Source organism: Macrobrachium rosenbergii, chromosome 14 (genome assembly GCF_040412425.1).
Source record: "Macrobrachium rosenbergii isolate ZJJX-2024 chromosome 14, ASM4041242v1, whole genome shotgun sequence".
Classification (NCBI taxonomy): Eukaryota; Metazoa; Arthropoda; class Malacostraca; order Decapoda; family Palaemonidae; genus Macrobrachium; species Macrobrachium rosenbergii.
Window position 1 is genome coordinate 22,695,678 of NC_089754.1, and position 27,500 is coordinate 22,723,177.

The window sequence follows — 27,500 nt, forward strand, 5'->3', positions numbered from 1 at the left end:
AGTTATATTCAAATGACTGACACATCACATTCTTTGAAAACAAGCGTGATCTCTGTCGGCTCGAAACCCACAAGCACAAGTATATAAATCCCCAGACTTTGCTTTGAGGCATGAAACCTGAAGACACTTTGATTTTAGTGGAAGTGACTGACTAGGTAATCGACACGGTAAGTCAATTCAGCAGTGGGACTTGACCGCTTCTTTGCAATGTTATGAACACCTGCATGGAGAACTTACACAAAATCATCGATACCACGAATGCAAAAACTTAGGAATAACAGCAGAAAAATCTTCAGGTTAGCCTGGCACTCCAAGATTCCTTCTTAGAGGTCTGGTTTTTTGTGACGTTTCATAGCGAAAGATTCTACAGGTTCTTCTTTCATCAACGTTATAAGTGACGCAAATCGTAACGCAATCGTAACATGTGAACATCAGTGGGCCTCAACAGTATTAGGTTCTCAGGAAAACTGGGAGAGATATGAAAATGAACTAGACAATGTATGTTCTTCCAAACACAGATAAACAAAAAAAGAAAACAAGATTGAACATGTAAACTTTTGTAAGAGGTTAAATGTCATCCTTACATATATTAAGAATATTTTTCTTTAACAAATGTTAACAATAATAAATATTAACAATATGTATACGTTATGGGTTTTGCTGACAAGACTAGCAGCAAACTTGTCAAATTAGTCATACAGAGTTCTGCGATATTAGGAGGGTCCCTTGCATTACCATCCATTTCGACCTAACTTGGAACTGCCTCACCAGGATTCTATAAAATATTATACAATTACACAGTCAAGGAAAGCCACAATGAAAAGAATTGCCACCACATCTTCAGAGCTGGAGATTTTCGTCTTTCAGATCTGTTGTAATGATAGACTTGTGGTTAGAAGCTCTCTACCTCAACATTATCTAGACTGTGAGTGGTCGCCCTGCATTATTTGCACTCATTCCTCTAGATTAGACTAAGAGACATTCTAACCAGGGAGATATGTGCACTAAAACAATTAATAGCATTTTTATTTAAACAGAGACCAGACTGTATTCTGCTTTTCCATCCAGATGAACTGAAATATGATTGAATGCGCGGTTTAACATCTTAACACAGGACACCATTCAGACTCAACCATATCCAAATCCGGTATACCGAAGTCAGTACTGACATCATAGCCTTCAGTGGCAAGTTGAAATAATGACCGAATCCACTTACGGGAGACTCAACGAGGCAATGCCTCGACCAACCACAGTCTGAGGCCCATCCTACAGATGCTCTAGGCCCAAATAAAAGGCATGCTGTCTGTCTTTCTGCCTGCCTTGGTGGAAACGGTATAGCAGGCTCGCCTCACTAGACCGATAGATCATGACTTGGAATTGCGAGGACGGGGCAATTTGGGCACTGTCCCGAACCTAGTTGTACATTTGAGTAGCTAAGCTCTGAAATGTGTAACTGAATTCCAGCCAGCTATAGTGGGTTGCAACCAGTGATTAAAAGAGAAAGAAAGATACGAAAGGGCTGAATGCTCTTATGGCAAACTAGGAATTAACATTATTGTTATTCCCTCTCCGTGTCTCCTTGTATGAAACTATTTAACTGGAGTTCATGGTGGTAGCACCACATTATATGATGAGATCTTCAGTGTTATTTACCCTTTAAAAATGTTTTGCGTCGAGTCTTGAAATATGTTCAAACACTGTAAAAAAAATAGTTCTATTTTTTATCAAAAGTCAGGAAATAAATTTACTGAGAACTCTCTCTAATGGCGCAGACGCCTCACTCAGGCACCAGCGTCGACGTGACAGAGTAGGATGACACGGGATCCCTTTGCAAGAACTAAAGCCCGCGACATATGGCATTTTACTTATCGTCTGCTCCGCTATGTGGTTGGGGGCAGGGGCTGGGTAGGGGATTGGGGTGGGTTTTGCATTAGGGATGGCATTGAGGGGAGGGGAGAAGATAGTTTTTTTTAGGGTGAGAGAGAAGTTAGCTTGAGTTGTTTTTTCTGGCTTTCGTGAGAGAGAGAGAGAGAGAGAGAGAGAGAGAGAGAGAGAGAGAGAGAGAGAGAGAGAGAGAGAGAGAGAGAGAGTAAAATCAGATGAAATCAAAACTATTTCCATTTTACAATGGAGAGAGAGAGAGAGAGAGAGAGACAGTAATATCAGATGAAGTCAAATCAAAACTTTATTTCCATTTTACAATGGAGAGAGAGAGAGAGAGAGAGAGAGAGAGAGAGAGAGAGAGAGAGAGAGAGAGAGAGAGAGACTGAAAACCACGATCACTAGGGAGATAACAGTCATGAATGAATTTAGGACAAGCCAATCCACAACCGAATCCGTGTCTACTTTGAAGACAGAAAGATGAAAATTGAACCATCTTTGAAACTACAGACCGAGACACATCACTTCACTCCTTTCAATGAAGGTCTGGTGACCATCATCATCACCGCCTTCCTTTTCCTAACGGCATCACCAGCAAGTGTAGCAACCAGAAACCGCTGCTACCACCCTAGCAACACCGCAACCAGGGGCCATCGCTGCTATCTGCTCACCGTCACCATCACCAACATCATCACTATTGACCCTTCTCTCAAATTTTATAGTGTATATACCTAGTTCTGAACAATGAAAGGAGGTGAAATGTATATAATTACAATTTTGTGGACATTTCGTAAATAACGAAGTTGGAGTAAAGACGACAGAGACAAGATTTAGAACATCTGCTTCAGAAAATATGTCAGGAATTTGAAAAGTCCAAAGAATAAGAGGTTTCATATGTAGCTGCAGTTTAACCATAAGATAGAGTAATATATGTGCGGACGAAGTGAGCTTTCTTCGCACTATTATTCATATGGCTGTGCATGAACAAAATTAGAAATAATAAGACTCCATCGAAATTTTCGGTTAAAGTATAATTTTTGCAAATTACCGATGCAACACAATTATCACGTAATTGTATGATATCCAGTAAATATCGTTTATTTTCTCATAAAAATAAATAAAGAAAAGAAAATCTAAATATTTTAGTCAGGGCATTTGATTTACATGATTATATATATATATATATATATATATATATATATATATATATATATATATATATATATATATATATATATACACTGTAAGATCTGACATTTCATGTAAATCAAATGCCCCGACTGAAATATTTAGATTTTCTTTTCTTTATTTATTTTTATGAGAAAATAAACGATATTTACTGGATATCATACAATTACGTGATAATTGTGTTGCATCGGTAATTTGCAAAAATTATACTTTAACTGAAAATTTCGATGGAGTCTTATTATTTCTAATATATATGTATATATGTATAATCTCCGTCCCCCTCCCAAAAAGCATTAAACAAACGCAGAAACACTTAACACCACCTGGTCAAAATATGAGTCACATAATGAAAACCATCAGAATTGTAAAGAACCTCGACATTAAGTTTACGAAGGTACTTTGGCAATGAATTTAATAACGCCACTGCATTTAATAACTTCCTTCCCGAGCATCCAGGAAAGAGAATACTCATCATTCTTATCTCGGAAATCAGAGTGGAAACATCTCATCCCAAGAAACTGAGTCATTCAAATGACTCACAGTTAAGCGGATGCAGCAATAAGTACAAAAGAGCTACTGATCACCACTTAAGAGTCAAGAGTCCGTTGGCAAGATGAGGATACCGAGAGAGAACTTCACCCCCCCCCTCCTTAGAGAGAGAGAGAGAGAGAGAGAGAGAGAGAGAGAGAGAGAGAGAATGGTTAAATAGGTAGGGGTGAGGATTTCCTTGCCCAGGCCTTTTCGTTTTTAATGATAATAGGTTGTATAAAATTGTAGCAAGCAGTGATCGCCCATGTTCATTGTTTTTTCCCCCTCTCTCTCTCTCTCTCTCTCTCTCTCTCTCTCTCTCTCTCTCTCTCTCTCTCTGCCTTCTCCCGGCTGTGACTTGCGACAGTCTACTGACCCCAAGGTACACAGTATACGAGTTGGGTTAGCAGACGCTCAAATGTTTTAAGGTCATAGTTCCCAAATTGTGGGAGGCAGCGCCTGGGGCCGCCGCAGCGAGCTCAAAGGGGCGCCGAGGAATATTTCAGAAAGTTCTCAACTTTATTGCAGTTTTCAATCCACTGCACTGATGCTAGGTCACGATGATAAGAAGTGACAGCTTACTAAGACTGATCCAACCGATGTTCATTTTTATGTTGCATCCTATTCAGCGCGCCATTTTATTTTCTTTTTAACATAACTAACCTAACCGCACGAATGTCACTAGAATTGTTTGTTCTTTCCGACACTTTCAGCCATATAAAAAATGTTACGTACTACGCTCCTTGCACCCAGAGTTCGAGAACTCGGCAGTTGCGGAGAAGGTACACAGTTTGTTCCTGCCACACTTGACACTGAACCTGTGATAGACTTTATGAACATTTGAAGGGAGAGAATGATTTCATCCAGGTAAGATGATGCTTACCTCGTCAAAGTATTCCGTTTTCAACTGCTTAATAGTATGTATTTTGCGGAATACCGACAACGCACGTCTATTACCGTCCCCGCCCCCGCCATCCGTCTCACCCCCCCCCCCTCCTCTGTCCAATTACTATCCATAAAAATCGACTATCAGCCAAGTACATTAATCACTGCTTAAGCTAACGAAGGCAAAGTCATCTTTTAGCTGTTGCGCCCTTACCGTTCATTTCACCGTACGACTCAGGAATCGAACTTGAGCACTTACGATATGAGCCGGGTGGGTATCATCGATTCACGACGACCAGATAGAGAAAATGGGAATGGGACTCTTAGATGATGCGACTATCCGGCGACTAGGAAAATAATTCTTTGGTCAAAATCGTCAATTTTGCGGGAATTTTAGATTTTTTAAAATAAAACATTATGGGTACATTATATTTACAGTTATCTACAAAAATTGAAGTTCACATAATATATCATAAATTTATAGAAGGAAATGGAATTATCATAATTGCATATTCTTTGGTAAAGTATTTAGATATATTGTCTTTCATCGTCCTGTATAGAATATATCTAGTTTTTGACATACGACTTTCTTTGATTGAACAAGAATCGTCAGTTAAAATTCGTATACTGTGGCCACACTATGCCAGTTATGAAATCAGTATCCAATATTACTAATGTATTCCTTCTTTATTTGAATGTGGCTGAAAATGTAAGACCTGTTTCTTGAAGGAAGAAGTTATTTAAAAGTCAAGAAAAACCAAAAGCATATAATATATATAACTATATGGTCAGCAAACCGAAAGGAGAAAACCAAGAGATTCAGTTATTCCATTTCCGATTGTTTTGCTTCAGAAATAATTTACTATGAAGAAGCTATAACTTAATAGATTGTCATTATCAGCTACATTAAAACTGTCGATAATCGGAAAACTAAATACTACAGATTTCTGTAAATCTCGTTAATTTACGGCGTAGCAAAGTGATGTTACAATGAAAGAATTGGAACACTATTTTATAATAAATGAAATAACTGATAAACGTTCAAACAGCGAACTAATGCGTGCTGCTTGGTTTGCAGGGCATGATCACTACTAAGTAAAAGAGGCCTTTTATTCCTTTTATACTGTAAAACTGTGGAATGGCTTTCCTGGCAGTGTCACTCGCTGGTATTAGTTCTCAGCTAGCACTCTGCTGGGCGCGAGTTCGAATCTCCGAGCGGCCAATGAAGAATAAGAGGAATTTATTTCTGGTGATAGAAATTCATTTCTCGTTATAATGTGGTTCGGATTCCACAATAAGCTGTAGGTCCCGTTGCTAGGTAACCAATTGGTTCTTAGCCACGTAAAATAAATCTAATCCTTCGGGCCAGCCCTAGGAGAGCTGTTAATCAGTCAGTGGTCTGGTTAAACTTAGGTATACTTAACTTTTAACTCACTGGTATTGATACTCATTGGTTCTAGAGGAGGTGTAACACTGCTTGGGAGCTCAATGCACCATTTTATAATTTTCTGTGATTTGCATTGGTGATTTTAATGTATCTATTCAATTTTGTAGATTTATCTTAATTTATACGATATTTCCTTCTCAATGTTTTATCTTTATTTCACTTTTTAATGTCTGTTCCATATAAATATTCGTTATTTTGAATTATTATATAATAATAACCTAAAACACTCCTATGAAAAAATGGTCGCTGAACACTTTAGGCATCATAGATTTAGTGATTTCAATGAGGGCGGATTAAGTCACGTCCCTCTATAAATCTCTTCTGTCCTCAAAAGACCTTCAAATGGGATAATAGAGGGTTGGCAAGGGGTCCAGGTATTTCACCCTTTAACAAACATACTCAAACTAAAATGTGTTACATCTTATGTCACGCTGCGTGATCGGTGAAAGGCTCGTTTCTCTCGTTTCTTCAGTAACTAAACCGGTTGCGTTCAGTTAGCATGCAAAACTGGTTGTTCTTATGATACGGAAACAGGCCACGTAATTTCTCCACACATGGATATCTACCTCAGTAAGAATTGTCATTTATCCAGTAGGAGGTTATTCTTGATGCATCTGACACTGCTGACAAACAAAGAATGGTACAAAATATATGAAATGTTTGTTAAAGTTTCATAAAAGTAGGAGCTCAGAAGAGCTGTCGTTGACAACCAGTGAAAAATAAAATGGCAACACTAACAGGAAAATAACACGCAAGAAAAAAAAACTATGCATTGAAGAATTATGAAGAATGGCTGCTACTCAGTCTTCTCGACCTATCCAGAAATTGTTTTCTTTCCTATGATTTAATCATAAGAAAGACATTCCAGACATTCAGCCAGGCAGACCACCACAGGTAGAGCCACAATAAATTTGAGAGAGAGAGAGAATTGTATATCAGTCAGCGTTATCGAATACCAGCGATAACAATTACAAGTCGAATGTGAGAAGATCTTTGCAGAGCTTTGTGGTTGTTGCGGCTGGGGAGGAAATTCAAGATGAAAACCGAAATAATGAAATCTTGGCTGATCAGAGATACTCCTGACTGCCGTCAGCACGCGAACCCTTTATTTTTCTGAGAGATGACTAATCTGGAGGGGATATCAAAATGTATCCTAAAAAATGAGACGTATAGATAGATCAGTAAATATGCAGATAGCCAACGACTGTACTGAACATAGTAAGTGCGTAGAAATCACTGAGAATGGTCGACAGTGGTGGCTTGCAGCATCAACAATCTTATATAGCAATGTCCAGCAAGTAATGCTGCATGCAACCCTCAAGAAATGGACTGGCGCACGAGGAGGAGGAGAATAGGAGAAGAAGAGGAGGAGGAGGAGGAGGGAATGCTACAATAGACACTCATACGAATAATAAGATAAGTGACCCCTTCGTAATCCCACCACGAATTTAGTTGAACCTCCTTCACCACCCTCTTCATTGTTCACACCATCACCATCAAATCTCTCGAAGTTTCTTACAGAAAGTTGATGGCGAAGACCCACTGCCATTCTCTTTTCTTTGGTATTCGGCGTCTTTCCGAGCATATTTTGTTCTGAAGATGCTATCTGTATTCTTCATGCTTCCTCAGTATTTCAAGATATTCTCAGGCATCAGACACCATCGGGCTGACCAAATATTCAAGATCAAATATTCAAAGAGACCTTAATTCTGGTAATTAAAACTCATATATGAATCAGCAGAATAAAAATGCATTCAATAGACTTGTTTTTCATACTAACTCAAAATACCAATCGGCTAAAATTTTACCACAAACCATAATTCTCATAATTCAAACTCAAATACCCTTTTATGAGAGCACTTTATACTCACAAAGAAAAATTATGGTGTCACTTCCCATGACCTATGTATGAAAATTACATCTGTATAATAAGCATTCCCATGATATCTGAAGTGATTCTGAATTTATATCAAAGGTAGCTTTCCATAAAGGAAAAAAAGAACTCAAAATGCAGTCAGGACTAAACAGTTTCTCAAGAGAAAAATCAGGTATCTGAAGTAGTCAAACCACGTCAAGAGAATCGGTCTGCATATGAATTTTCAAATATGTTCAAACAAAGGGGATAACGAATGCCCTTATGAAGACAGATGGAAAAGCTGAGCTAAGGGAAGCGAGATAATGTCACGCACAAACCAAATAAATCAAGTAAATAAAGGAATAAACAAACGTTAAGTTGTAAGCCGGGAAAAATGATGGTAAAAAGGCAAGAGGTTTTTCCCGTACTTAAAATTATAACCATGAACACCCAAAGAAGGAAAGAAAGAGCACTGGCATTTGCTCCCTCCAAATTCTGTAATGACCACTAAGTAGAGTTGCAAGCATTAAAGGCGATGGAGAAGATTATTTACTGGAATAAAGCCTTTGAAAGATGCACAGGAATGATATAGATTCATAGTTCTGCTGGAATTCGGTCTCAGACCACACTGATCGGCTCACATCTCCAGTAAGAACAGCAGCCACTTCATCCCGAATTAGAAGCGGGGTGGGTGGGGTTGGGGAGAGGGGATTAAAGAGGGAGCGAGGCTGCAGAGAACTGAAACAAGAGTTATAAGGTGTAATGGTCATAAGAACCAAGCTTATACAAGTTCAAGGGCATTATTATATTGTGCCAAAGAAAAAAATTATTTTGAAGCAAAACGAGTGTCGCCACTATCTCATGTCTCGTACATTAGTTACACTAGTGATCAAGTTATAATGAATTTTACGCTGTAGGCTTAAAAAGTATAAAATGGATATCTGGGAAAATACGGATTATATCATGATACTGGAAAAAGGATATCACTGAAATATGTTAGGATGTGCGACTACATTGTGAGGAAAACTATGCCCGAACCGTTACTTCCATCTAACAGTTCGTATAACTTAAAAAAAAAAAAATAAAGAAAATACAGGAAAAAAGCCGGCGATTCGTGGGCAAGAAAACTTCTTTCAAGATTTCACAAGACACGTCGCAGCCTCCCCGTCATCCTCAAACGAGATCCAAGATATGACATCAAGAACGGGACTGACGAGGAGAGGATTAGTTTCGTGACTTACAAGAATGTGAGAAGATTGACAATGGCGCCAGTTGAGAAGAACAAGAGAGAGAAAGAGACTGTTGGAGGGTGCCTCGCCGAATCTCTGGGGTCCATCTTGATAAACATTCGTAAAGCCAATTCTGAATCGGCTCAAGTTAATAGATTGTGTTCTTGCCACGTTCACGCTGCAACCAATTGAAGCTCGGAGGTTACGAGAAGTACAACAGTAAAACGCGAAGGTTATGGAGTACTGCTTGTAGGTCTTGAGCAGTTATTTCGAGTATTGTTATTATTACAGTTATTTTATTTTATTTCGTTTGGAAAAAGCTTAAGATTAGCAAGCTTCCAGAGGACAGAATGCCCCTGTGTGAGAAAGGAGAGAAGAGCCAGGGAAATGAAAATATGATTGTGTGCCTGTGTATGTGTACCACGAAGAAAAGAAACTACAACCCAGGACTGGCCATGGTACAGTAGTAAGGTGACAACTAATACAATATTATTGCTCAGAGGGCAGTACAGTCAGTCACACAAACTATTGCTATGACAGCTCCACATGTATCACTGTATGGGAAAATGTCAAAAAATCATTTGACCAACTAGCATGGCGACCATTTTCCAAGATAGAGCCATTTGGCTGATAAAATCCAACATTTTAGCAAGTAAATTTATTGAAGTGTCCGGTAAATTAGGTTTTGGCTTTTGTTAGAATTATTAACATTTTGTTAGAAATATCAACGTTATCGGAACTTGAATGATGGAGAATGGATACCGGTTGACCAGAGAGTGCGTTACTTGACTTAGCTGATCTAACGACCAGGGTTAAGAAAGTATATGATAAATACTATGGGTAGACAAATTATGAGTTAATAAGGAAAATATTTTACTCGTATATGCATAGAATATACACGAAACTACCATTAGAATGAAGGCTTAGAGCCTTAGGTTATCGCTTCCCATTCTCAGCCCCCGTTCCCACCGCAATCTCAAAAGGAACTAAATGCGTGCAAGGACATACAGCAAAGTATCATTACAGATCAGAACGTGATGCTAAACTCGTCTGAACAGTCTTGCGAGAAACCTATTCATAAGTTCGTGCATTTTCAAGAAGAAACATCCTTCCACTGTGCAAATTCTAAGTTTGCTTGTTTATCGAGCGTGATTATCTAAACGTAATTTAAAAATAGACAACTATAACGTTCTGCTTATGGAAATTCTCTTCGCTTCAAGATACGTTACAATAGACGTCATTAACTGATGAGCTTAAGTGTCGCGGAGAAATGTTCGTCTTCTCCTTGTAAGAGGCAGACCCATCTCGCCGCTCCTTGAGAGCAATACTTGCAGTGGTGCTTCTCTTTCTCTCACACATCCCCACCTTCCCTACTCCCCCCTCCCCCATCCCCTCCTTCCATATTCCTCCTCCGCCTTTGCCAAGAGGTTGTTGTCCGTAGGATGTCCTTGAGTACGAGGTGTAACTGATCTTGCTGGTCCGTCTCTGTCTCTGGTCGAGATTACCTGGAACGAGTCGTAATCAGCCTTCCAACACAAGACTATGCCCAAACCCACGTGACCAAATTTTATAATTTTGTTGAATGTTTCTTTATAAACATTAAGATAACTTTAGAGGAAGTTTATTTCATCTGCGTAGGACCTCCCTTAAGGCGTGCTACAAATAGTATGTAGTTCACAGTTGTCTGTCATTAGAAACGTCTACAGGAGTGAGAACGATCAACCAATAAGAGTTTGTAAAATATAAAATATGAAATTGCGGGGATGTTATACACGACTGATCCTTTTTACTTGTGTAATCTCACGTCACAACCCCTTGCTCATCGGTTCTGAAAATAGAAGTAGTACTGCACTAATTCTATATGATTTAGCCCTTCAGTGATATGCGACAAAAGTAGAGATCATACACTGTTCAGGAACACGAATAAACGGTAATTAAAGGCAAACTTGTTTAGAAGGAAAAAATGTGAATAAGACTGAAAACTTCCACGGATGAACATGTTAAACCCTCAAGGAAAAAGATGTAATTGGATAAGTCATTGGTAGCAACATCTCGTAGAATAGTTATAGCCTTTTAAAAAAGCGTAAAACTCGAACCAGTTAAACATTTACCTTTCATTCGGGCAGCTCTCCTTTATGTGCAGTGCTACATTTTTCAGTGTAAGATAGCTCCTCTAAGGACACTCTCATGTGCCTGACAATAGGTAACGCTCAAAGCGGCTCGTTTTACTCTGAAAGCAAGTATCTGTACTCAAACAGGCCGTTTCTGGTCACGGTAATAATTTTGTATTTCATAAGCGTCTTCACACGGGGCTGTTCCAAACCATTACTTTTAAGAGAGTTTCACATGACTCCCTTCTAAATCGCTATTTAAAATATTGGGAGACAAACTGCTTGAATATTAATCACACAGGAGACGATACCCATACACGAATCCGCGAAACGAAATTGGTTCTGTTTTAAACAGGGATTTTAAATTATTGGAAGGTTTTTGAAAGTAAAATGTGTAGTATAAAATATAGACAATCATAAATTTCCGTAATATGTACATTTGTAACATTGGTGTATAATGTAGTGGCTAGCAAATTGTACATTATTTTTCAGTCCAATTATTCAAAATTGTCTATGTGCTGTTCATTCATACAGAAATTAGTTTAGACATTTCTAAAATCGTTTGCTACAGTTATGTCTCATGAACAGCGTCAAGAATGCCATAGTTGAGACGCCAGGAGGAATGTCAATTAAACCAGCTCATACAAATAAGGCTGGTTAATGGTTATTAAGTTTGTCTGGATGCAGAACCCTTTAACACGTATAAGGACACATGGCGCACTTTCTGTATCAGGCCCTGGCAACAGCTCTGGCCAGTTACCTTTAATATAGGTGTTTGTAATTACAGTTTGAATCTACAAAAATAAAGACAGTACTAGGTCAGTCTCCTCTATAAAAATGGTAGCAAAATATTTAAAATTCGACGTCATTGTGGTTCCACGATCCTTGTGTTTGCTGTCAACAGTAACTGTGCCGAGTTGAAAATTAGCTCGACTCTCAGTAACTAGCAATTTGTTAATTTCAAAAGTTATGTTTGGGACTTTTTTCAACTTGCATCACCCGGTGTTTGTTCACTATCCTCACTGATGGAGCAGAGATGTAACATCACAGTCTGTGCTTTTGTGGGTGTTTGCCTCTCTCTGCTAGCTTTATTACAACCTGCTGTGCTTTCAGTAGGCGCGCTGAAGATGTTGTGTAGTTTTTTCAACTTACTTAGGATTGTTCTTGTACCTTATTATAATAAAATATTTAGCCGTTGGTATCAATATTGTCACTTTTCTATAATTTAGACTTTTATAATACTTGGAAGGCTGGCGACGTTTATAGTCTTATTTACAGTTTAGTTCGATCTTGATAACAACTTGAATGTCATTGGCCATGTGTCACGGCAGGCATTCTCTTACGAATAAATAATAATAATAATCAGTGTAAAAATAATAAGAGAGCTGATTAAATTAAACCGCATGAATAGAAAAAATAATTGTAGAGAAAAGAAAGAGAACCAAATAAAAAGCTTAAGAGTAACAAAAATTAGAGCTAGATAAAAGAAAGCCTAATTAACAGATTAACGGGCTATGACACTGAGGGTCACCGCAACCATTTGGAGGGGGGAGGGGGGGGGTGGATGGACGGCTCCTCCTAGGGTTGCCGTCTTGTTTATGGTGTTCAACCATTCCTAGAAGTCAGGCTACGCTTAGAAGTTTGTTGCAGCTCTCTTCGATTCTGTCTATTCACGTGAATTAATGACTGTGATTTATGATATTCTGACAGACGGACAGAGTGCTACTTGTACATCGACGTATATTTTTCTCTTTTCTTTGTAAGGAAAGTAATGCAGGTTAATCTCACCGATGAAGCATAATTCTAAATGAATATAAGAGTGCGTGACGTTATTCACCATCTTAGTAGTTAAAGTAATAGATGGATGAGTGTAATATTTAGGAACTAAGCTTTGACTTCCGAGCCAAGAACGCACAGATAGCCTACATTGAGAGGAGTATATACACATCTTGATGAGACGACGGGCTCATTCTCAGTATGGTATTTAGTTTAACGCCTTGATTTTCGAATAATTTATCTGAATCTGTTAATGTTATTAAATATTTAGGAATATAAACAATAGTTTTTTTTATTACTCTCACTCTCTGAGCTTCAAGATTAAGTGCTTTCTGCTCTTTTATGATATTATGCATGTGACACCTTGAAAAAAATTTTCGTTTCAGTCCAGGAATCAGGTTTCATTCATTGTTTGAAACATAATGACTCTGGGAAACTGGCACCCTTTAATACCAGGTCATAAAAGTCAATCACAGCAAACTTTTTTCATCGATCTTACTTTTCTTTTTGATATCGTTTTTCCATTAATACAAGTTTATTCATTTATTCATGTAATTATGACAACAACTGAGCCTTATTTGCGTTACTTTACTCCTACTTTACATTTAGACACTTTCAACAAGCACATGGCCTGGGAGTAAATACCATTAATTTCAAAGCGTGCAACTGTGCCAGTTAATGCATGGCACCATACGTCACCACAACTGTAATAACTAGGCTATGCCTGGTCCAATGACCATAGCAGGTAACACAGTGAAGTGAAGATTTCGTTCTCATTTCCATCCAAATTATGACGGGTCTCAACTCCATTCATACTGAACCTCAGTGAAAAAAGGGTTTATCGGATGTGACGTCATAAACTCAGGCTGTTAATCGTTTGACACATTCACCAAACCTTCACAGTCGTCCTCCTTTTCATTGTCATCATCATCACTTTTAATTTTCCGGAAAGTAATTCATCCTTTTTCTTTGCAAAAGAAATTGCAAATTCATCATTTATTTCCGTAGTTAAAAGAGCGTAATTTATATCACCTTGATGTGGCAAGCTCGTATCTCACCAGAAATCAAAACGTATCCCCTCTTATTTAGCAATTCCTAATTGCCAGTTAGAGCTGTGTGTTTCAGGTACACTTAAAAATCATTAACTCATCAGTGCAAAACTTCTATGCAAAGGTAATAAGGTAATAATTTGTGTAACCCAGATACGGGAAAAAATGATATTGCAAACCTGACTGAATTTTCTTCTAATATAAATGAAATTAATTAACGTTAACTACATTTACAAGTATATGTAACGGTAATATACAATTAATAACAAATGTCCAAAATATAGCAAAATAAGGCATTATGAAATCAGATAGCAAAATCTCGAAGGAGGAAGGTGTTTTAGGCCGTATATATAATCAACGTACGGTGAACAGTCATATTAAAAAAATATGCAGGAAGAAGATACTTGATATGTTGAATGTTTAAAACCAATTAAGAAGAGTGATATCAAGACAAGTCTGAGATGTTTGCCCTTTCTACAAATATATCTCATGTAATCAATTTTTTAAAGGTCCTCCAATCCAACAACAACAACAACAACAACAAAACAGAAATGTAGGAAAAGGATAGTTCTTTTAGCTAAATGTCCTCTGCATCTTCCCTTTGACTATCTACATAACTCCATATACATGAGCATTTGCGATATTTATCTCTTCAGAGTTGATATTTTATTCATCACATACATTACAGAATGTTCTACATGTTATTAATTCAAAACACTTTCGAATTATACGTTACCTTGAATCGACAATGTCAAGTGCACTGACTAAACAACATCTTAATCTTTTACTTAATTGAATAATTTTCTTTATTTAAAATGAATTTTACTCGATTTACATGAAGTGGAGACGGTCTAATCGATTATAGAGTTCATAAACAAAATAATGGAATTTCTGGCACGCCTGAATGAAGACCTATATGCTAAAATATGTCAGACTTGCTTAAGATTATTTAGAGGTTTTTTGAAGTGAGAACAGGAAGGTGTCACATTGCTCAGTAACAAAAGATTTTGACACATGTATCATTGTCACAAAGGTCAAATAAAATAAACCAAACAGGTACGTTAAAACATTAGAGAATGCAAGTTCTTAAGTCCCCTAATAAAACCCGATTCACTGTTTCCGTCATCTAATTGATTATCATAAACGAAATGAAGCATCAAAGCAGAGATTGACATAATACGCGAGAGGGAAGACAGTAATTCTAGAGTCAATTAATGAGAGAAAAAATTTACCTTGAACTTGAACTTCATTAACGTTTTTATATTCCTTTTTTTCTCTAGCGGTGGTAACGTCAGCGTATTTAGTAATCAGTAATGAGGCCAGATATTTACTTGCGGAAGGACGCAAATGATCTGTTGCCGAGTCCACAGGGGAAAGAGAATAATTATCTTGCAGTATCTGATGAAGGGTTCCGCCTTGTGGGATTGAAGGCTACCTCATGATTACTTGCGTCTGTTACTTTTTAAAATTATTTTCTCTACATCCTTGTCGGTGACCCACGGCAGTCTGCTAACTATTAACATAATTCAGTACGTAAACCAATAGAATCATAACGAATGTCAAAGAACGTGCCAAAATCGCTTCTTAGTCAGCTGAGATCAAACCTCCGACGTTTCCTCTTTCTAAAGAACCGGCAGAGATGAAAATACAGTATGATTGTTTGAATATCTGCAACGTATGATTTCATGAGCCATCTTTTCCGACAGCAATCATGCAGTTAGCGGGACTGCCACAAACACCTGACGGAGTTTTACAGCAAGCTGTGTGTACGTAAAATTAACCACGTACTTGAATGTTCCTTTTACATGAATAAAGGAATGAGGCCACAATGCGCATGAAAAATCCTAGCCATCTTTTTTTTTTTTTTACCAATGCTAATTAACGAAATATAGCTGTTTATGGAAGTACGAAAGGAAGATTATAAACTTATCTTTTTTTCACAAAGCAGAAAAAAATTTAATGCCTCTGCTATTCCATGACAGTGTCTACATATTTCTATTATTATGTCCAGTTCATTTTCTTAATTGTATTAGTTCGTTACTCGTGTAATGAATAATTCTGTTGTCACCGTTTTTCTTGATTATCTTACTCTCAGCTGTAACATGTCCTCTTTATTCCGTCTCTCCGGGTAATTCTCGTAAAGTATGAATAAAGTAAGAAAATTTTTTTCTGATCATTTATATGGAATTTTTCTTTATTTCGAAATTTATGGTGAGAGCATATTTTCAATGGCCATACTCTTCATGACGTCAGTTTCCCATAATCAATCAGTTAATTCTCTACAACTATTTCGAGGAGCTTTACAGAGGAGAGAATCCCTCGTCTCAGTGGGTAGAAAATGCTGCTCGTTATACTGCAAAAACCTCTTCTAAAGAAGTATTCTTCAGTAAAAAGACGAAACATGATAACATAACATGAACAGAACTGATAAGCTTATCAAAACAGCCCTGCTCAAGTCACCTCAGTCTAACAAAAGTTTCTGGGGATAAAATTCCAACAAGACAGTGAAGCTTACTTGAAACTTATCTAGAATAACGCACTTTTATGGAATGATCGCTCCAGCAGTATATCCATATAAAAAGAGTAATCCATGTACAGTTCAGCAGTCACGGAATCACACCCAGAGAATGTATTCGAAATGTGGGAGGTAAAATGCGAAGCTTCTTAAACAGTAAAAGTAAGACGATTCCTGAACAGGCTGACAAGTCAAAAGCCATTAAAGTACTAAAGGCGGATAACATGCAACGAGGAGATGACGAGAAGCGACCCCCCAACCATAAGATGACACTCAGTTCAGGAGAAAACATGATACTTGCTGCCATGCAACCCGGATGTCCATTTTGCGTTAAATCATCATCCGACTAATTCTTAAGTTATGGTGCCGTTGAATGCAAGCACGTCTTATTATACTTAGGCTCTTTCCTTAAAGAAAGAGGAGGTACTACGCCGTTTAAACCATGGGTGCTTTATGGTTAACAGTATAATGCATGTTGGTAGATAACTCGCAGGCAACTGAACGAACTTGCTCATTATTTTTTTAGATACATCTTCATGAAGTCCAAAAAAACCATTTTTATTCTGAAAAACGACATGCTTAAGCATGAAAGCTTCAAGAATTATTCATCCATATCTTACCTAGTGTAGACACGAAAGCTAAAATAAACTCAGATCAGGAGTAAGATCACGAATCCTTTAAAATAAAGGCGTGGTTCAGTCCGAGACTTGCTGCGCGACGGTTGTGTAGGGTGGCCAAGTCGAAAACCAGTCGGGAGGGAGGTCATCACGGGTCACTGCGTCAAGAGGCTGACCTGATGGAAAAGCCGAGTAATAAACCTTCCAGTCTCGTCAGTCCCTTTTCCCTTGCAATCTCTCATTTTCCTAAACACAGTCCGTGAGGATGCCGGAAAAATGGACTTCATTTGATGTGATCATAAATTGTAAGCATGTCGACTGTTTTTTTTACTTTCTTTCTTTCTTTAGAAAATCGTCTGAGTTTCTAACCAGAAAAATATTGTACTTTAGACTGGCCATTTGAGAATCAAACATTTAATAAACCTTATAAGAAAAACTTTTTCCTTCTTCTTCCATGAAGTGAAGATATTCATGATTATTTTAGGAACGAATAAGTTACATATATTGGAACAGGAAACCGCCCACTCCCCCACGAAAACAAAAACAACATCAACGTTTTTACATTGAAATAAGACATTATTTTATTTACAAGATGTAGAAAAATTGATACTGATTGTTGCTAGCCAATAAGACCGCTGTCTAAATACCAAAGGTAATCAAAACACGGGGAAAAACCCTCAAGCTGACGATTAAGAGTTTTTGTTAGATTCCCAAACTTCGTCATGCAACTTTATAGGACATGGCTGCTCCAAAAGAGGGTTCATTAAGATATTACTAAGTGACAATTGAAATCAAGAAAAGCCTCATATTTTTAAAACAACATCAGTTATTGTGAACAAGTGTTTTCAGATTCTCCCTGCAGCCGATATTTTAGCAATATTAAAACTAGAAAAAGTGGTCATTAGCTTATCCAAAACATCTTAATCAGTGAAACGAGGTCTGAATTGTGGGAAAGATGTGATAATGAGACTTCTGCTTCCTAATGACAGTCTTTTTTTCACGTCAGGGGTGAGCTCAGATACTGTGTATGCTTCATTATTTCTTTTTATCGTTATTCTTTTGCATTTATTTATTGTAATTTTCCTCTGTCCTGAAGGACGGGAATTTTAAGATATACTTGTGTCAAGCTGTGTATGTTCCTGCTACGTTCAATTTCTCTGTGTTTCTCATCACTGTCATTGTTGTTGTTCTCATTCTTTTCATTATCATTCTTAATTCTCTTCCACTGAATTCAATTCAGTACCATTTGATACGTATCACAGGTATTATCATAGCCGTTTACTCTTAATATTTACTAAATCACACACACACATATATATATATATATATATATATATATATATATATATATATATATATATATATATATATATATATATATATGTTTGTTTATTTTTGTATTGTCGTTATTGTGTATTATTATTATTATTATTATTATTATTATTATTATTATTATTATTATTATTATTATTATTATGAACAATGTTCGAGTATAACAGTTCAACCGTTCTTTTTATCTACGTGTAATCCGTACTTGTGTATCACATCCGTACTTGCGTATTACATTGTAGTAGCCCTGTGACTATGTATATATCTTAGAGCGGAAGTAAAGTACATTACTATTATTATTTATATAATGAACATAAACCTTGCAATAACCAACCTTTCCTAATAAATGACGTCAATTGTAATTTTTGCTGATTTTGGTCTTTGAGAGAGAGAGAGAGAGAGAGAGAGAGAGAGAGAGAGAGAGAGAGAGAGAGAGAGAGAGAGAGAGAGGTGGGGAACGCAACGGTTAGAATTAAATGAAAACTTGCAAAAAACAAAAAAATAAGGACACACCAAATAAATTTATATCCAAGAGGGAAAGGAGGTGGAGTTTTTACCTGAATCTTCCTGCATTTATTGTGCAGCAGTACGAAGGGGCTAATTAGCATTAGAGAACATATAATTCTGCAGATGTAGTCTCCACACTTTATCGCCATCTGCATCTTGCTATTTATTTCGGCGACAAACGGCCTCTGCCATTGTTTGGGATATCGCGTAGCGCGAAACAATGAGACCTGAAGTGTTATCAACATGTCTCCTGCGTTTTAGACATTAAATAACTTCTATTTCTCTGACAAGATGCAAGTTGCGCTTATCTTGACAAGATAATTACTTCGGGTCAGCTTAATAAATGTCTTTTCATTTTCTTTTCAAGTAAATACTGACCCACATAATTACAGGGTCAAGGAGAATGGCCAAGAGTCACGTTACATCTGAATTTCCTGTGCATTTTACCTGACCCGAATGACTGAGAAGCTAAATCCTCCATTTTTAAAAGAATAAGGGTCAGATGCTCTCTAAAAAAAATAAAAATAAATTGACTATCAATTCTTTAACAATATAAATCATATATTCTGTAAAGTTTCGAAGAGAAAAGGTGCAGTTTCAAGTTAGTTAAATAGAAAATAGATTACCCCGCGTATGGACATAAAACCTTACGTTAAGACTGACCATTGCTTGAGGCCATAAGAACGACTCTAAAAAATGCGACTCCAGGTCGTTCAAAATCTGAAACGCCAATGAAGAAATAAAAATATTCATAAGAAAGACAGTCGTACCCTCAGGAAAAAGGAGGACCACACAAACGCTGCTTTTCCATATCACCCTTGAATGAAAAACCTTGAGATAATTTCCGGTCATAGTACTTCAGCTATCCCGTTCTCTCTCTCTCTCTCTCTCTCTCTCTCTCTCTCTCTCTCTCTCTCTCTCTCTTTGAAGACTTAAAAAGCCTTTATACCCTTCTGCTGTAGGGTGGAGGGCGGCGACTTTTTGAAATTCCGAGAAAGGCACCAGCACCAGTCCCGCCTATTTAATACTCATACTCTTATTCACGTCCCTTCTTGAGCATCCCACTCGAAACACCTGCATGTCGGACCCTTGCTCTGATCTTTCAAGTACTTGTATGCAAACGAAGAAGAAAAGTAAATGAAATAATTATGCACGGAAACGCTAGCAAAGGCGGTATAGATAACAAGTAAATAATATTAATATTTTGGCAATTTTCATTAAGGGTAGGCAAGGTAGTCATGACCAAAGCCAGAAGGAAGCACCAAAACCATAGATTCCACATTCAGAAATTTTGTATGCTCTCTCTCTCTCTCTCTCTCTCTCTCTCTCTCTCTCTCTCTCTCTCTCTGTTTGGTATTATGTTACATCATCTTTCGTTGTCTCACAGACCTTGAAAGCAATTGAGCGCTCCTTTGCCCTCCGTTCCCGGTCACTTATTCAGGCTACAAAAAGAAGAAGAGAAAAAAATGTTCGACCGGAAACCCCTTTGGCAAAACCATTGAAAACAAACAAAAACTATGACGAAAAACTTACCCTGTATAGTCGATCGCCTTTTTAAAATCTAGACACGCATGCGAAACACTCGTCTGGGAGCTTCGCTCAAACTGATCACTAAATGACACAACTCTTCCTCCCGTTTCGATCTTACGGATTGAGATCACTTCAGACAGACCTCCTCGATATCAAGAAACAATACTTCGGGTTCTTTCTTTCGATTCGAAAACATCCAGACTTCGCAGGAATAGTGTGATTCGATAACAAAATGCTGAGACTCGCAGCAAATTTCAGATCTCGCTTTCGACTTCAACTGGGAACTGTTACAAGAGGGACCCCACTCTCCCGGGCGTGACTAGAGACACCAGGCCGAACTTTTGCGGTCGGGATTTTGGATTCTTCCCACCAGATTCTCGCCACAGCAAGGGAAAGGAGATTCTTTCATCCACCCTTTGGTTCTGTCACCCATGGCGAGGGGATGTTCTGATCGAAATTGAAATCTGCCAGAAACTTTCGAGAGGAAAGCATTGTCGAGATCCGATACATTTGACGTAGGACTGGTGGCACTTGGTTTAACGGGAGGTCTTCGTCCTGGTCAAACAGCGACGTCCGATTTCTACCAGAAAGTTTTCTTTTAACATTCTACTTTCTGTTGTCTGTTTGATGACAGTTATCATTTTGCATTATTCTGTGAGATAAGAAATCATGAATCAAGAATGAAACGACAGCCAAAGGTGACATAATGTCGACCTTTTGCAACAAATCCTTCCTCACGTTGCAGGTTTCAGATACGCAATATAAGAGGCACGATGCAGAACAGTGACGCAACCGTGACGTTTTCGTGACGTAGTTCCGGAACTCCTCCCATATGCGGGGTCTTACTCATACCACCTGTAAGTCGTCAACACAAAACCTTTTTAATGCCTTCCGTCTACAGCATAACCACGCAAGCTAAGCTACGGGCAAGAAGGGAAAGGAAAAATCAAAAGAATTTAAATTCAAATTAAACCGCTCTCCTCCAAACAGATAACAAGAGAGTTTGTTACAAAGAACACCCTCTCAAGCGCCGTCTCAGAAGACAAGAACTGAAGATCCGGAACAATGAGGCGAGGGTCGTGACTACGGGCGCGAATCGAGTGTTCTTGCGAACATCGAAACCTCATTACTTGTGACATCGCCCCGCAAGAGACATGTTCAGGAAATGCCACAGCGGTAAAAGGAAACAGCAGAACTGCGAACCATAAAGATGTGACTCATGGCATTGTGAAACAGAGTGGAAGTTTGGAAGAATGAGAGGCAATGAATTTCATGGGTAAAGGAATAATGCAATGGCCACTGGCGCATAAGGGAGACCGGCAATTGAAGAGACATGTTTCCTTTTTCCTCTTATCGGTCTTATCGAGAAGGAGCTTTTGCATTTTACGATACATGTAAAAGCAAACAATTCTCTCGCGTAAATAATTAACGACTCTGGCCTGCGTCAGGGGAAGTGAGAGGGGTTTAGAGGACACCCACAAAAAATCAATATTAGAGGTTTCTCAGCTACCATTTACGAAGGAACAACATAAACTGAGAAAACTACTTGTGCAGATATATATATATATATATATATATATATATATATATATATATATATATATATATATATATATATATATATATATTTATAGTTTTTCTCAAAATTAAGTGGTTCCCCTAATAAAAGGTGGTTTCAGCAAACAAACAACATAACACCCCTACACATTCACGAGCTAACGCTACACCTTAGATGAAACCCTATGGAGAAAAACTACCACAGCATCATACATCAACACAGAGGCCCAACATCAGTACAGGAAACCCCACCACACACGCTTGATTATTCCCCTCTAGCTAGCACATACTGTTGCACTTCTTGGATATTGACGACCTTCTTTTCCAATTCCTCTTCCAAATCAGCCATACAGAACTCTCAAAGTCTCCAGCTTCTCCCTACTAACACTTCCAAATTATACATTCTTTCCATTGGCCTATTGTTCTCCATTCTTTCCACATGGCCAATCCATCTCAAAGCACTCTTGAGCCTTCCTTACATCACTGAAACTTGTCACCACTATTTCGCAGTATTTAATTTCTTCTTATACCATATATTCTACACAAACAGTCCATCCTCAAGAACTGCTTTTTTTTCTTGAATTTGTATTCAACATCCACACTTCATTTTCATGAATTTCCAGCCCTGTTTCACCTTTTCTGTGAATCGCTTTATCTTCCATCTTATCATTATTTATTATATGCCTTCCCAAAATACCACTATGCATCAACCGCTTCCATCCTTCCAACGTCCATATTAATATTCATTATTTCATCTTTCTGTTTTCATGTACCCTCATAACCTTACTCTTGCTCATATTTACTCGCATCTTTCTTCTTTTGCAAAAGCTTTGAAACTCTTCCACCAGCTCAAAAGAGAGAGAGAGAGAGAGAGAGAGAGAGAGAGAGAGAGAGAGAGAGAGAGAGAGAGAGAGAGAGAGAGTGGGCATATGATTAAATGGGATATCTGGTAGCACATTCCGAAGTCCCTATATATATTATTAAATAGTTAAATGGGATGGGTGTATGTGGAAAATATTCAGTCTTTTTCTTTCATCAAAATAGCGGGTTGGTAGTATTGAAAATAAATGTTAAAATAAATAGATTTTTTTAACTGCTGAGCTTTACATACATCAAAAACTGCATGAATTCTCTTAAGACATTCAATATTATTATTATTGCACAGTTAACAAGTTGTTGTTTCATATCCGTTTGTAGCGAATGAACATTGGGTTTTTAATTACAAGACGTGTTTTGGCAATACTTTTGTTCAATTATCTCTTTAACTCCCAAGGACGGAGAACTCAAACTAAGGATTTTGTACAATCCTGTTAAGGATTGGGGTCCGAAAAACCGAGATAATGGAAGTTTAGTCAGAAAGTAGAATCTAGTAGATATGATAAAGGTAAAACCCTTGAGACGGTCGTTTTTATTATGATTTCTTCAACTTTTTCCTGCTTTGTTCATTCATCCACAGTCCATAAGTTAAGCTTGTTTGTAGGAAGTGGGAATTGTTTTATATAGGAGCCATTTAATATAAGAGCTACTTTTTGGAATATGAGAATCAAGTTTTGTTTAAGTGCTACCGACAGTTAACTTTCTAGGGAGATTAAATTATAATTATAGTTGGTATAACATCAGTCTAAACTCATCAAAGTGGGAAAAATGAGATTCTGTAAACCATCTCTCACCTTTCCATATATGCATACTGACATCAACACACTCACGCGTGCACTCACTCAGTCACGTTCACAAGAAAGTAAAGGTTGGGAGGCCAAGGCTGGGATTTAATTAGGCTTTTAGTTTTCGAATTACACGATCTGCAGAATAACGAGTGGATGAAATCTCTTATTTTTACTTTTTTTTTTTTTTTTACCCCGAGCAAAATTAGCGTTATAATAACTTTTATTATCTTCTGTACAATTTTGAATTTCTATTGATGTTTTTTTTTTGACATAAAGGCATGGATTCATAATATTTAAAACTATTTATGAATGCTGAAGAAGTCTTAGGCTCTCTGCTGAAGAAGAGAAATATCAACATCTCCGGTAAGCAACAAAAAATGCTAATCAGTTAGCTATACGAGGAATACTAGCCTAGTTGCAAGCTGCGCAGGTGTTAGGCATTGATGATCAGATGGCAAAAAAATCACATTAAAAAGATTTAAAATGAAGTTTACTATGAATTTTAGGCACAAGGAACCACTGACCCAGGCTAAGGTGTGGGGAAGGTATATGTCACTGCACAGGAAAAAATCGCGTGTTCTATCCGCGATGCGTAGACCTTTTTATGCTTCAGATCTTGCGTAGAAGCTACCCACCCTTCCCAGGCATCTGGCTTCCACTTTTCCGGCCATAAGGGTGTTATAGGGGTCATCGTATCACACCCAGCTCTGCTTAGTTGCAACTTGTCATTGTCAAGGTCAAATGACATTTTGTTCCTTTTTTTCTCATTCAGGTCATTCAATCAAACCTCCATCGATAGTATTTTTCCTTAGATATAGTGGAGGGTATTTTTTCATCATGATCAACACATCCAAATACATATTTTTGTGGTAATCTTCGCTGCTTGCATTTTGCAGGTTTAAATCAGGTCTAATTCTCCCCATATAGAAACTACGCTAAATCACCTATGCATATAATTACTTACGATAAAAATGAGGACAAAAACCCTGATGCACACTAGGTTTAATATTTAGTGCCTTAGATAAATTAATAGTACACTATTTACGTCATAGAAGCTGTAATTCATTCCGTACCAATAAAGGAATTGATCTTCCGCATGCAGGAAATTATGAGAGGTCAGGAAATAACAGCAAAGGAAAATGACATCTCTTCGTTATCATCTGCAAGTTGTGAAGACCTGATTTCTCAAAAAGTCCCCCGCAATGTTTGATTTAATGATTGGTTTACATCTTCACAACGCCAGAATCAACAAGGCAAATGTTGGTGAGCACTCTTTTTATCCTGTGAACCCATAAATATTACATTTATATTGGTGCATTGGATGATTTTTTTTAGAGTGCAAAGAATTGTTGTTACTCCTGGTGTTAAGTTCGCAATATTTCTCTCCAGTCTAATATAGCGCGTAACAAATGTCACGTGTTGTTGTGTCATCATTGCATTCTGTTACCCGGTATTCTTTAGATGTTGCTGTTACCGAGCGTTCTTGGTAACCTCTCGATGTGTTTCAGTATAAAAAAAAAGTATTCGATGCCAACCATGAATAAAAACAAAAACGTCCTCAAAGACTTTTCCACCAGTCATTATAATTTTAGTTCAGTCTATGTGTATTAAGTTGACAAAGCATTGGCTAGCACTTTGAAAATGCACCCAAAATTTCTCATCGTTGTTTGGTTAATTAAGAAATTAGTCCCAGGGGAGTGAGAAGTTTCTGCTCTCCATCACAGGACATCCAAATGAACTAGACCTTGTTCTTGCTTCAGAGAAACATGGCAGTTGTTATGCGTGTGCAGTCTTTGTTCCCTTTCCTGTTTCACTACTTTCGTTGGTGTTCACTCATTCGTCATTCCCAAGGAAGCGACGCATACGATTACATCCTGTTCGCCGGAAGTTCTACACGTGAGGGCATTTACCCTTTTGTTTTTTAACACAAAGACTCGACGCTGTCGACTGCTCTTCATCAGATATCTTCCCCATCTCATGTGACGAAGTTTTTATTACTGTTTCCAAGCTATGGCTGCACTACAGGTTGCTCCAGGGAAAGGAGGATAATTATGTTTATTATCGCATCCTTCGAGGTAGAAATTTTGAGAACGTCATATATAAAAAAAGGAGAATTGCCGGAGAAATCCTGAGCGGTAAAGTCTTACGTGCTCTGTCTCTTTCTATCAGGTTCCTCATAAATGAGTTCACGATTTTAATACTTAGATTCTCTCATGCGAAACATTCTAGTTTGCGAAGTTCAACATGTATGAGAGAGAGAGAGAAAAAAAGGTAAAGAAATATCTTTATCTTTTTGTACCTGTTTATGTTTGTTCTAAACTTACACACAAACACACACACACATATATATGTATATATATGTAATTTTATATAATATATATATATATATATATATATATATATGCTATATAATTTTATATATATATATATATATATATATATATATATATATATATATATATATATATATATATATATATAGAGAGAGAGAGAGAGAGAGAGAGAGAGAGAGAGAGAGAGAGAGAGAGAGAGAGAGAGAATATATTTTACCCATGTAATTAGGCATAGATTAGTTCCATCTCTCTGGGTGGGGGATTACCTCGTCGACGATCCTCCTCCTCTGAGCGGATTAGGGAATTTTAATATTTATTAAAAGTAATGATATCGGCTCTGACTTCCTCACTGAATTTGAGGTCACAGATCGAGTTAGAATTGCGTGGTGTACTAGGGTCGATAAATGGCTTCTCATAATGTTTAGTTTATTTCTAAGTAATAAAATTGCCAAAGATTGCTTCGTGATGGTTGAATTGCAACGAGTGAGAAGTTTGATTATAGCATATTAGTTGTTATATCATCGCAAATCAAAAGAAAACTCAACATAGCAACATATCTAATGCTACCCAGCGCCATTTTTTCTTATCTATGTGCTTCACAATTTGTTTCCCGTAGAGGGGTAGTGCCATCAGTGCGCTTCACGTGATGCACTGTACGAACTACTTAAGTTGTTTTGCAGCGTCCCTTCGCCCCCTAGCTGCAACCCCAGTCATTCCTTTTACTGTAACTCCGTTCATATTCTCTTTTTTCCATCTGTCCTTCTACCCTCTCTAACAATGGCCTCACAGGTCACAGCGCTTGGCCATTGGCGTAAATTCGGTCTTCTATTCTATTCTATTCACAATTTCTTTTGAACTGATAACTGTCTACTGCCTCAGGCTATAAATCATGAATCAGAGTTCCAGAGTCACTCGACAGGTGACTAATGCTGCCTCATGGAAATGAAAGTTCTTGGGGCACAGGATTATCGTTGGGGGGTGTGGGGAACAGATTCCCAGTCAGTAAAAGTAAAGAGAAAGACATATTTGAGATTGCAACCTCTTGTGTTTTCTGTGTTTGAATGTCATTTGAATATGAGTAAAGCACTTGTAAGCTACATGGATACAAAGCATCTGAACCTGTTTATGAAAATGAAAGTAGCGATACTGTCACCGAGAATGGAATAATCATTGAAATAAGCTAGTGCGAAACATTTCAAGTTCACTTCTTTACAGGAGGAAGGGGTGTTACATCTTTCCAAATTTATTTTATATATATATATATATATATATATATATATATATATATATATATATATATATAGATATATATATATATATATATAGATATATAGATATATATATGTATATATAGATATGTATATGTATATATATACATATATATGTATATATATGTACTGTATATATGTATATGTATATATATATATGTGTGTATATATGTATATATATAAGGTATTTTTTGTGATATTGAAGAATACAGCTCCTTTAGTATTCATTAA

The 27,500-nt window shown here is 37.4% G+C and overlaps 2 protein-coding genes across 14 annotated transcripts in view; one reads left to right on the forward strand and one right to left on the reverse strand.

Moving 5' to 3' along the window:
- Positions 1–21,219, reverse strand: part of LOC136845780 (innexin inx2-like) — a 112,636-nt gene extending 91,417 nt beyond the window's left edge. For 3 of the 12 annotated variants that reach the window (XM_067116068.1, XM_067116080.1, XM_067116073.1), the window contains exons 1-2: positions 20,451–20,738; positions 17,085–17,257 (exon numbers count right to left, since the gene is read on the reverse strand). The gene's annotated coding sequence lies outside the window, so the exon portion shown is untranslated. Of the gene's footprint in view, positions 1–17,084; positions 17,258–20,450 lie in introns of all 12 variants that reach the window. The other 9 variants (XM_067116067.1, XM_067116061.1, XM_067116086.1 and 6 more) reach the window with 8 other exon arrangements.
- LOC136845778 (innexin inx2-like) overlaps positions 1–27,500 on the forward strand; it is a 650,831-nt gene that overhangs the window by 119,818 nt on the left and 503,513 nt on the right. The gene's annotated exons all lie outside the window — the stretch shown is intronic.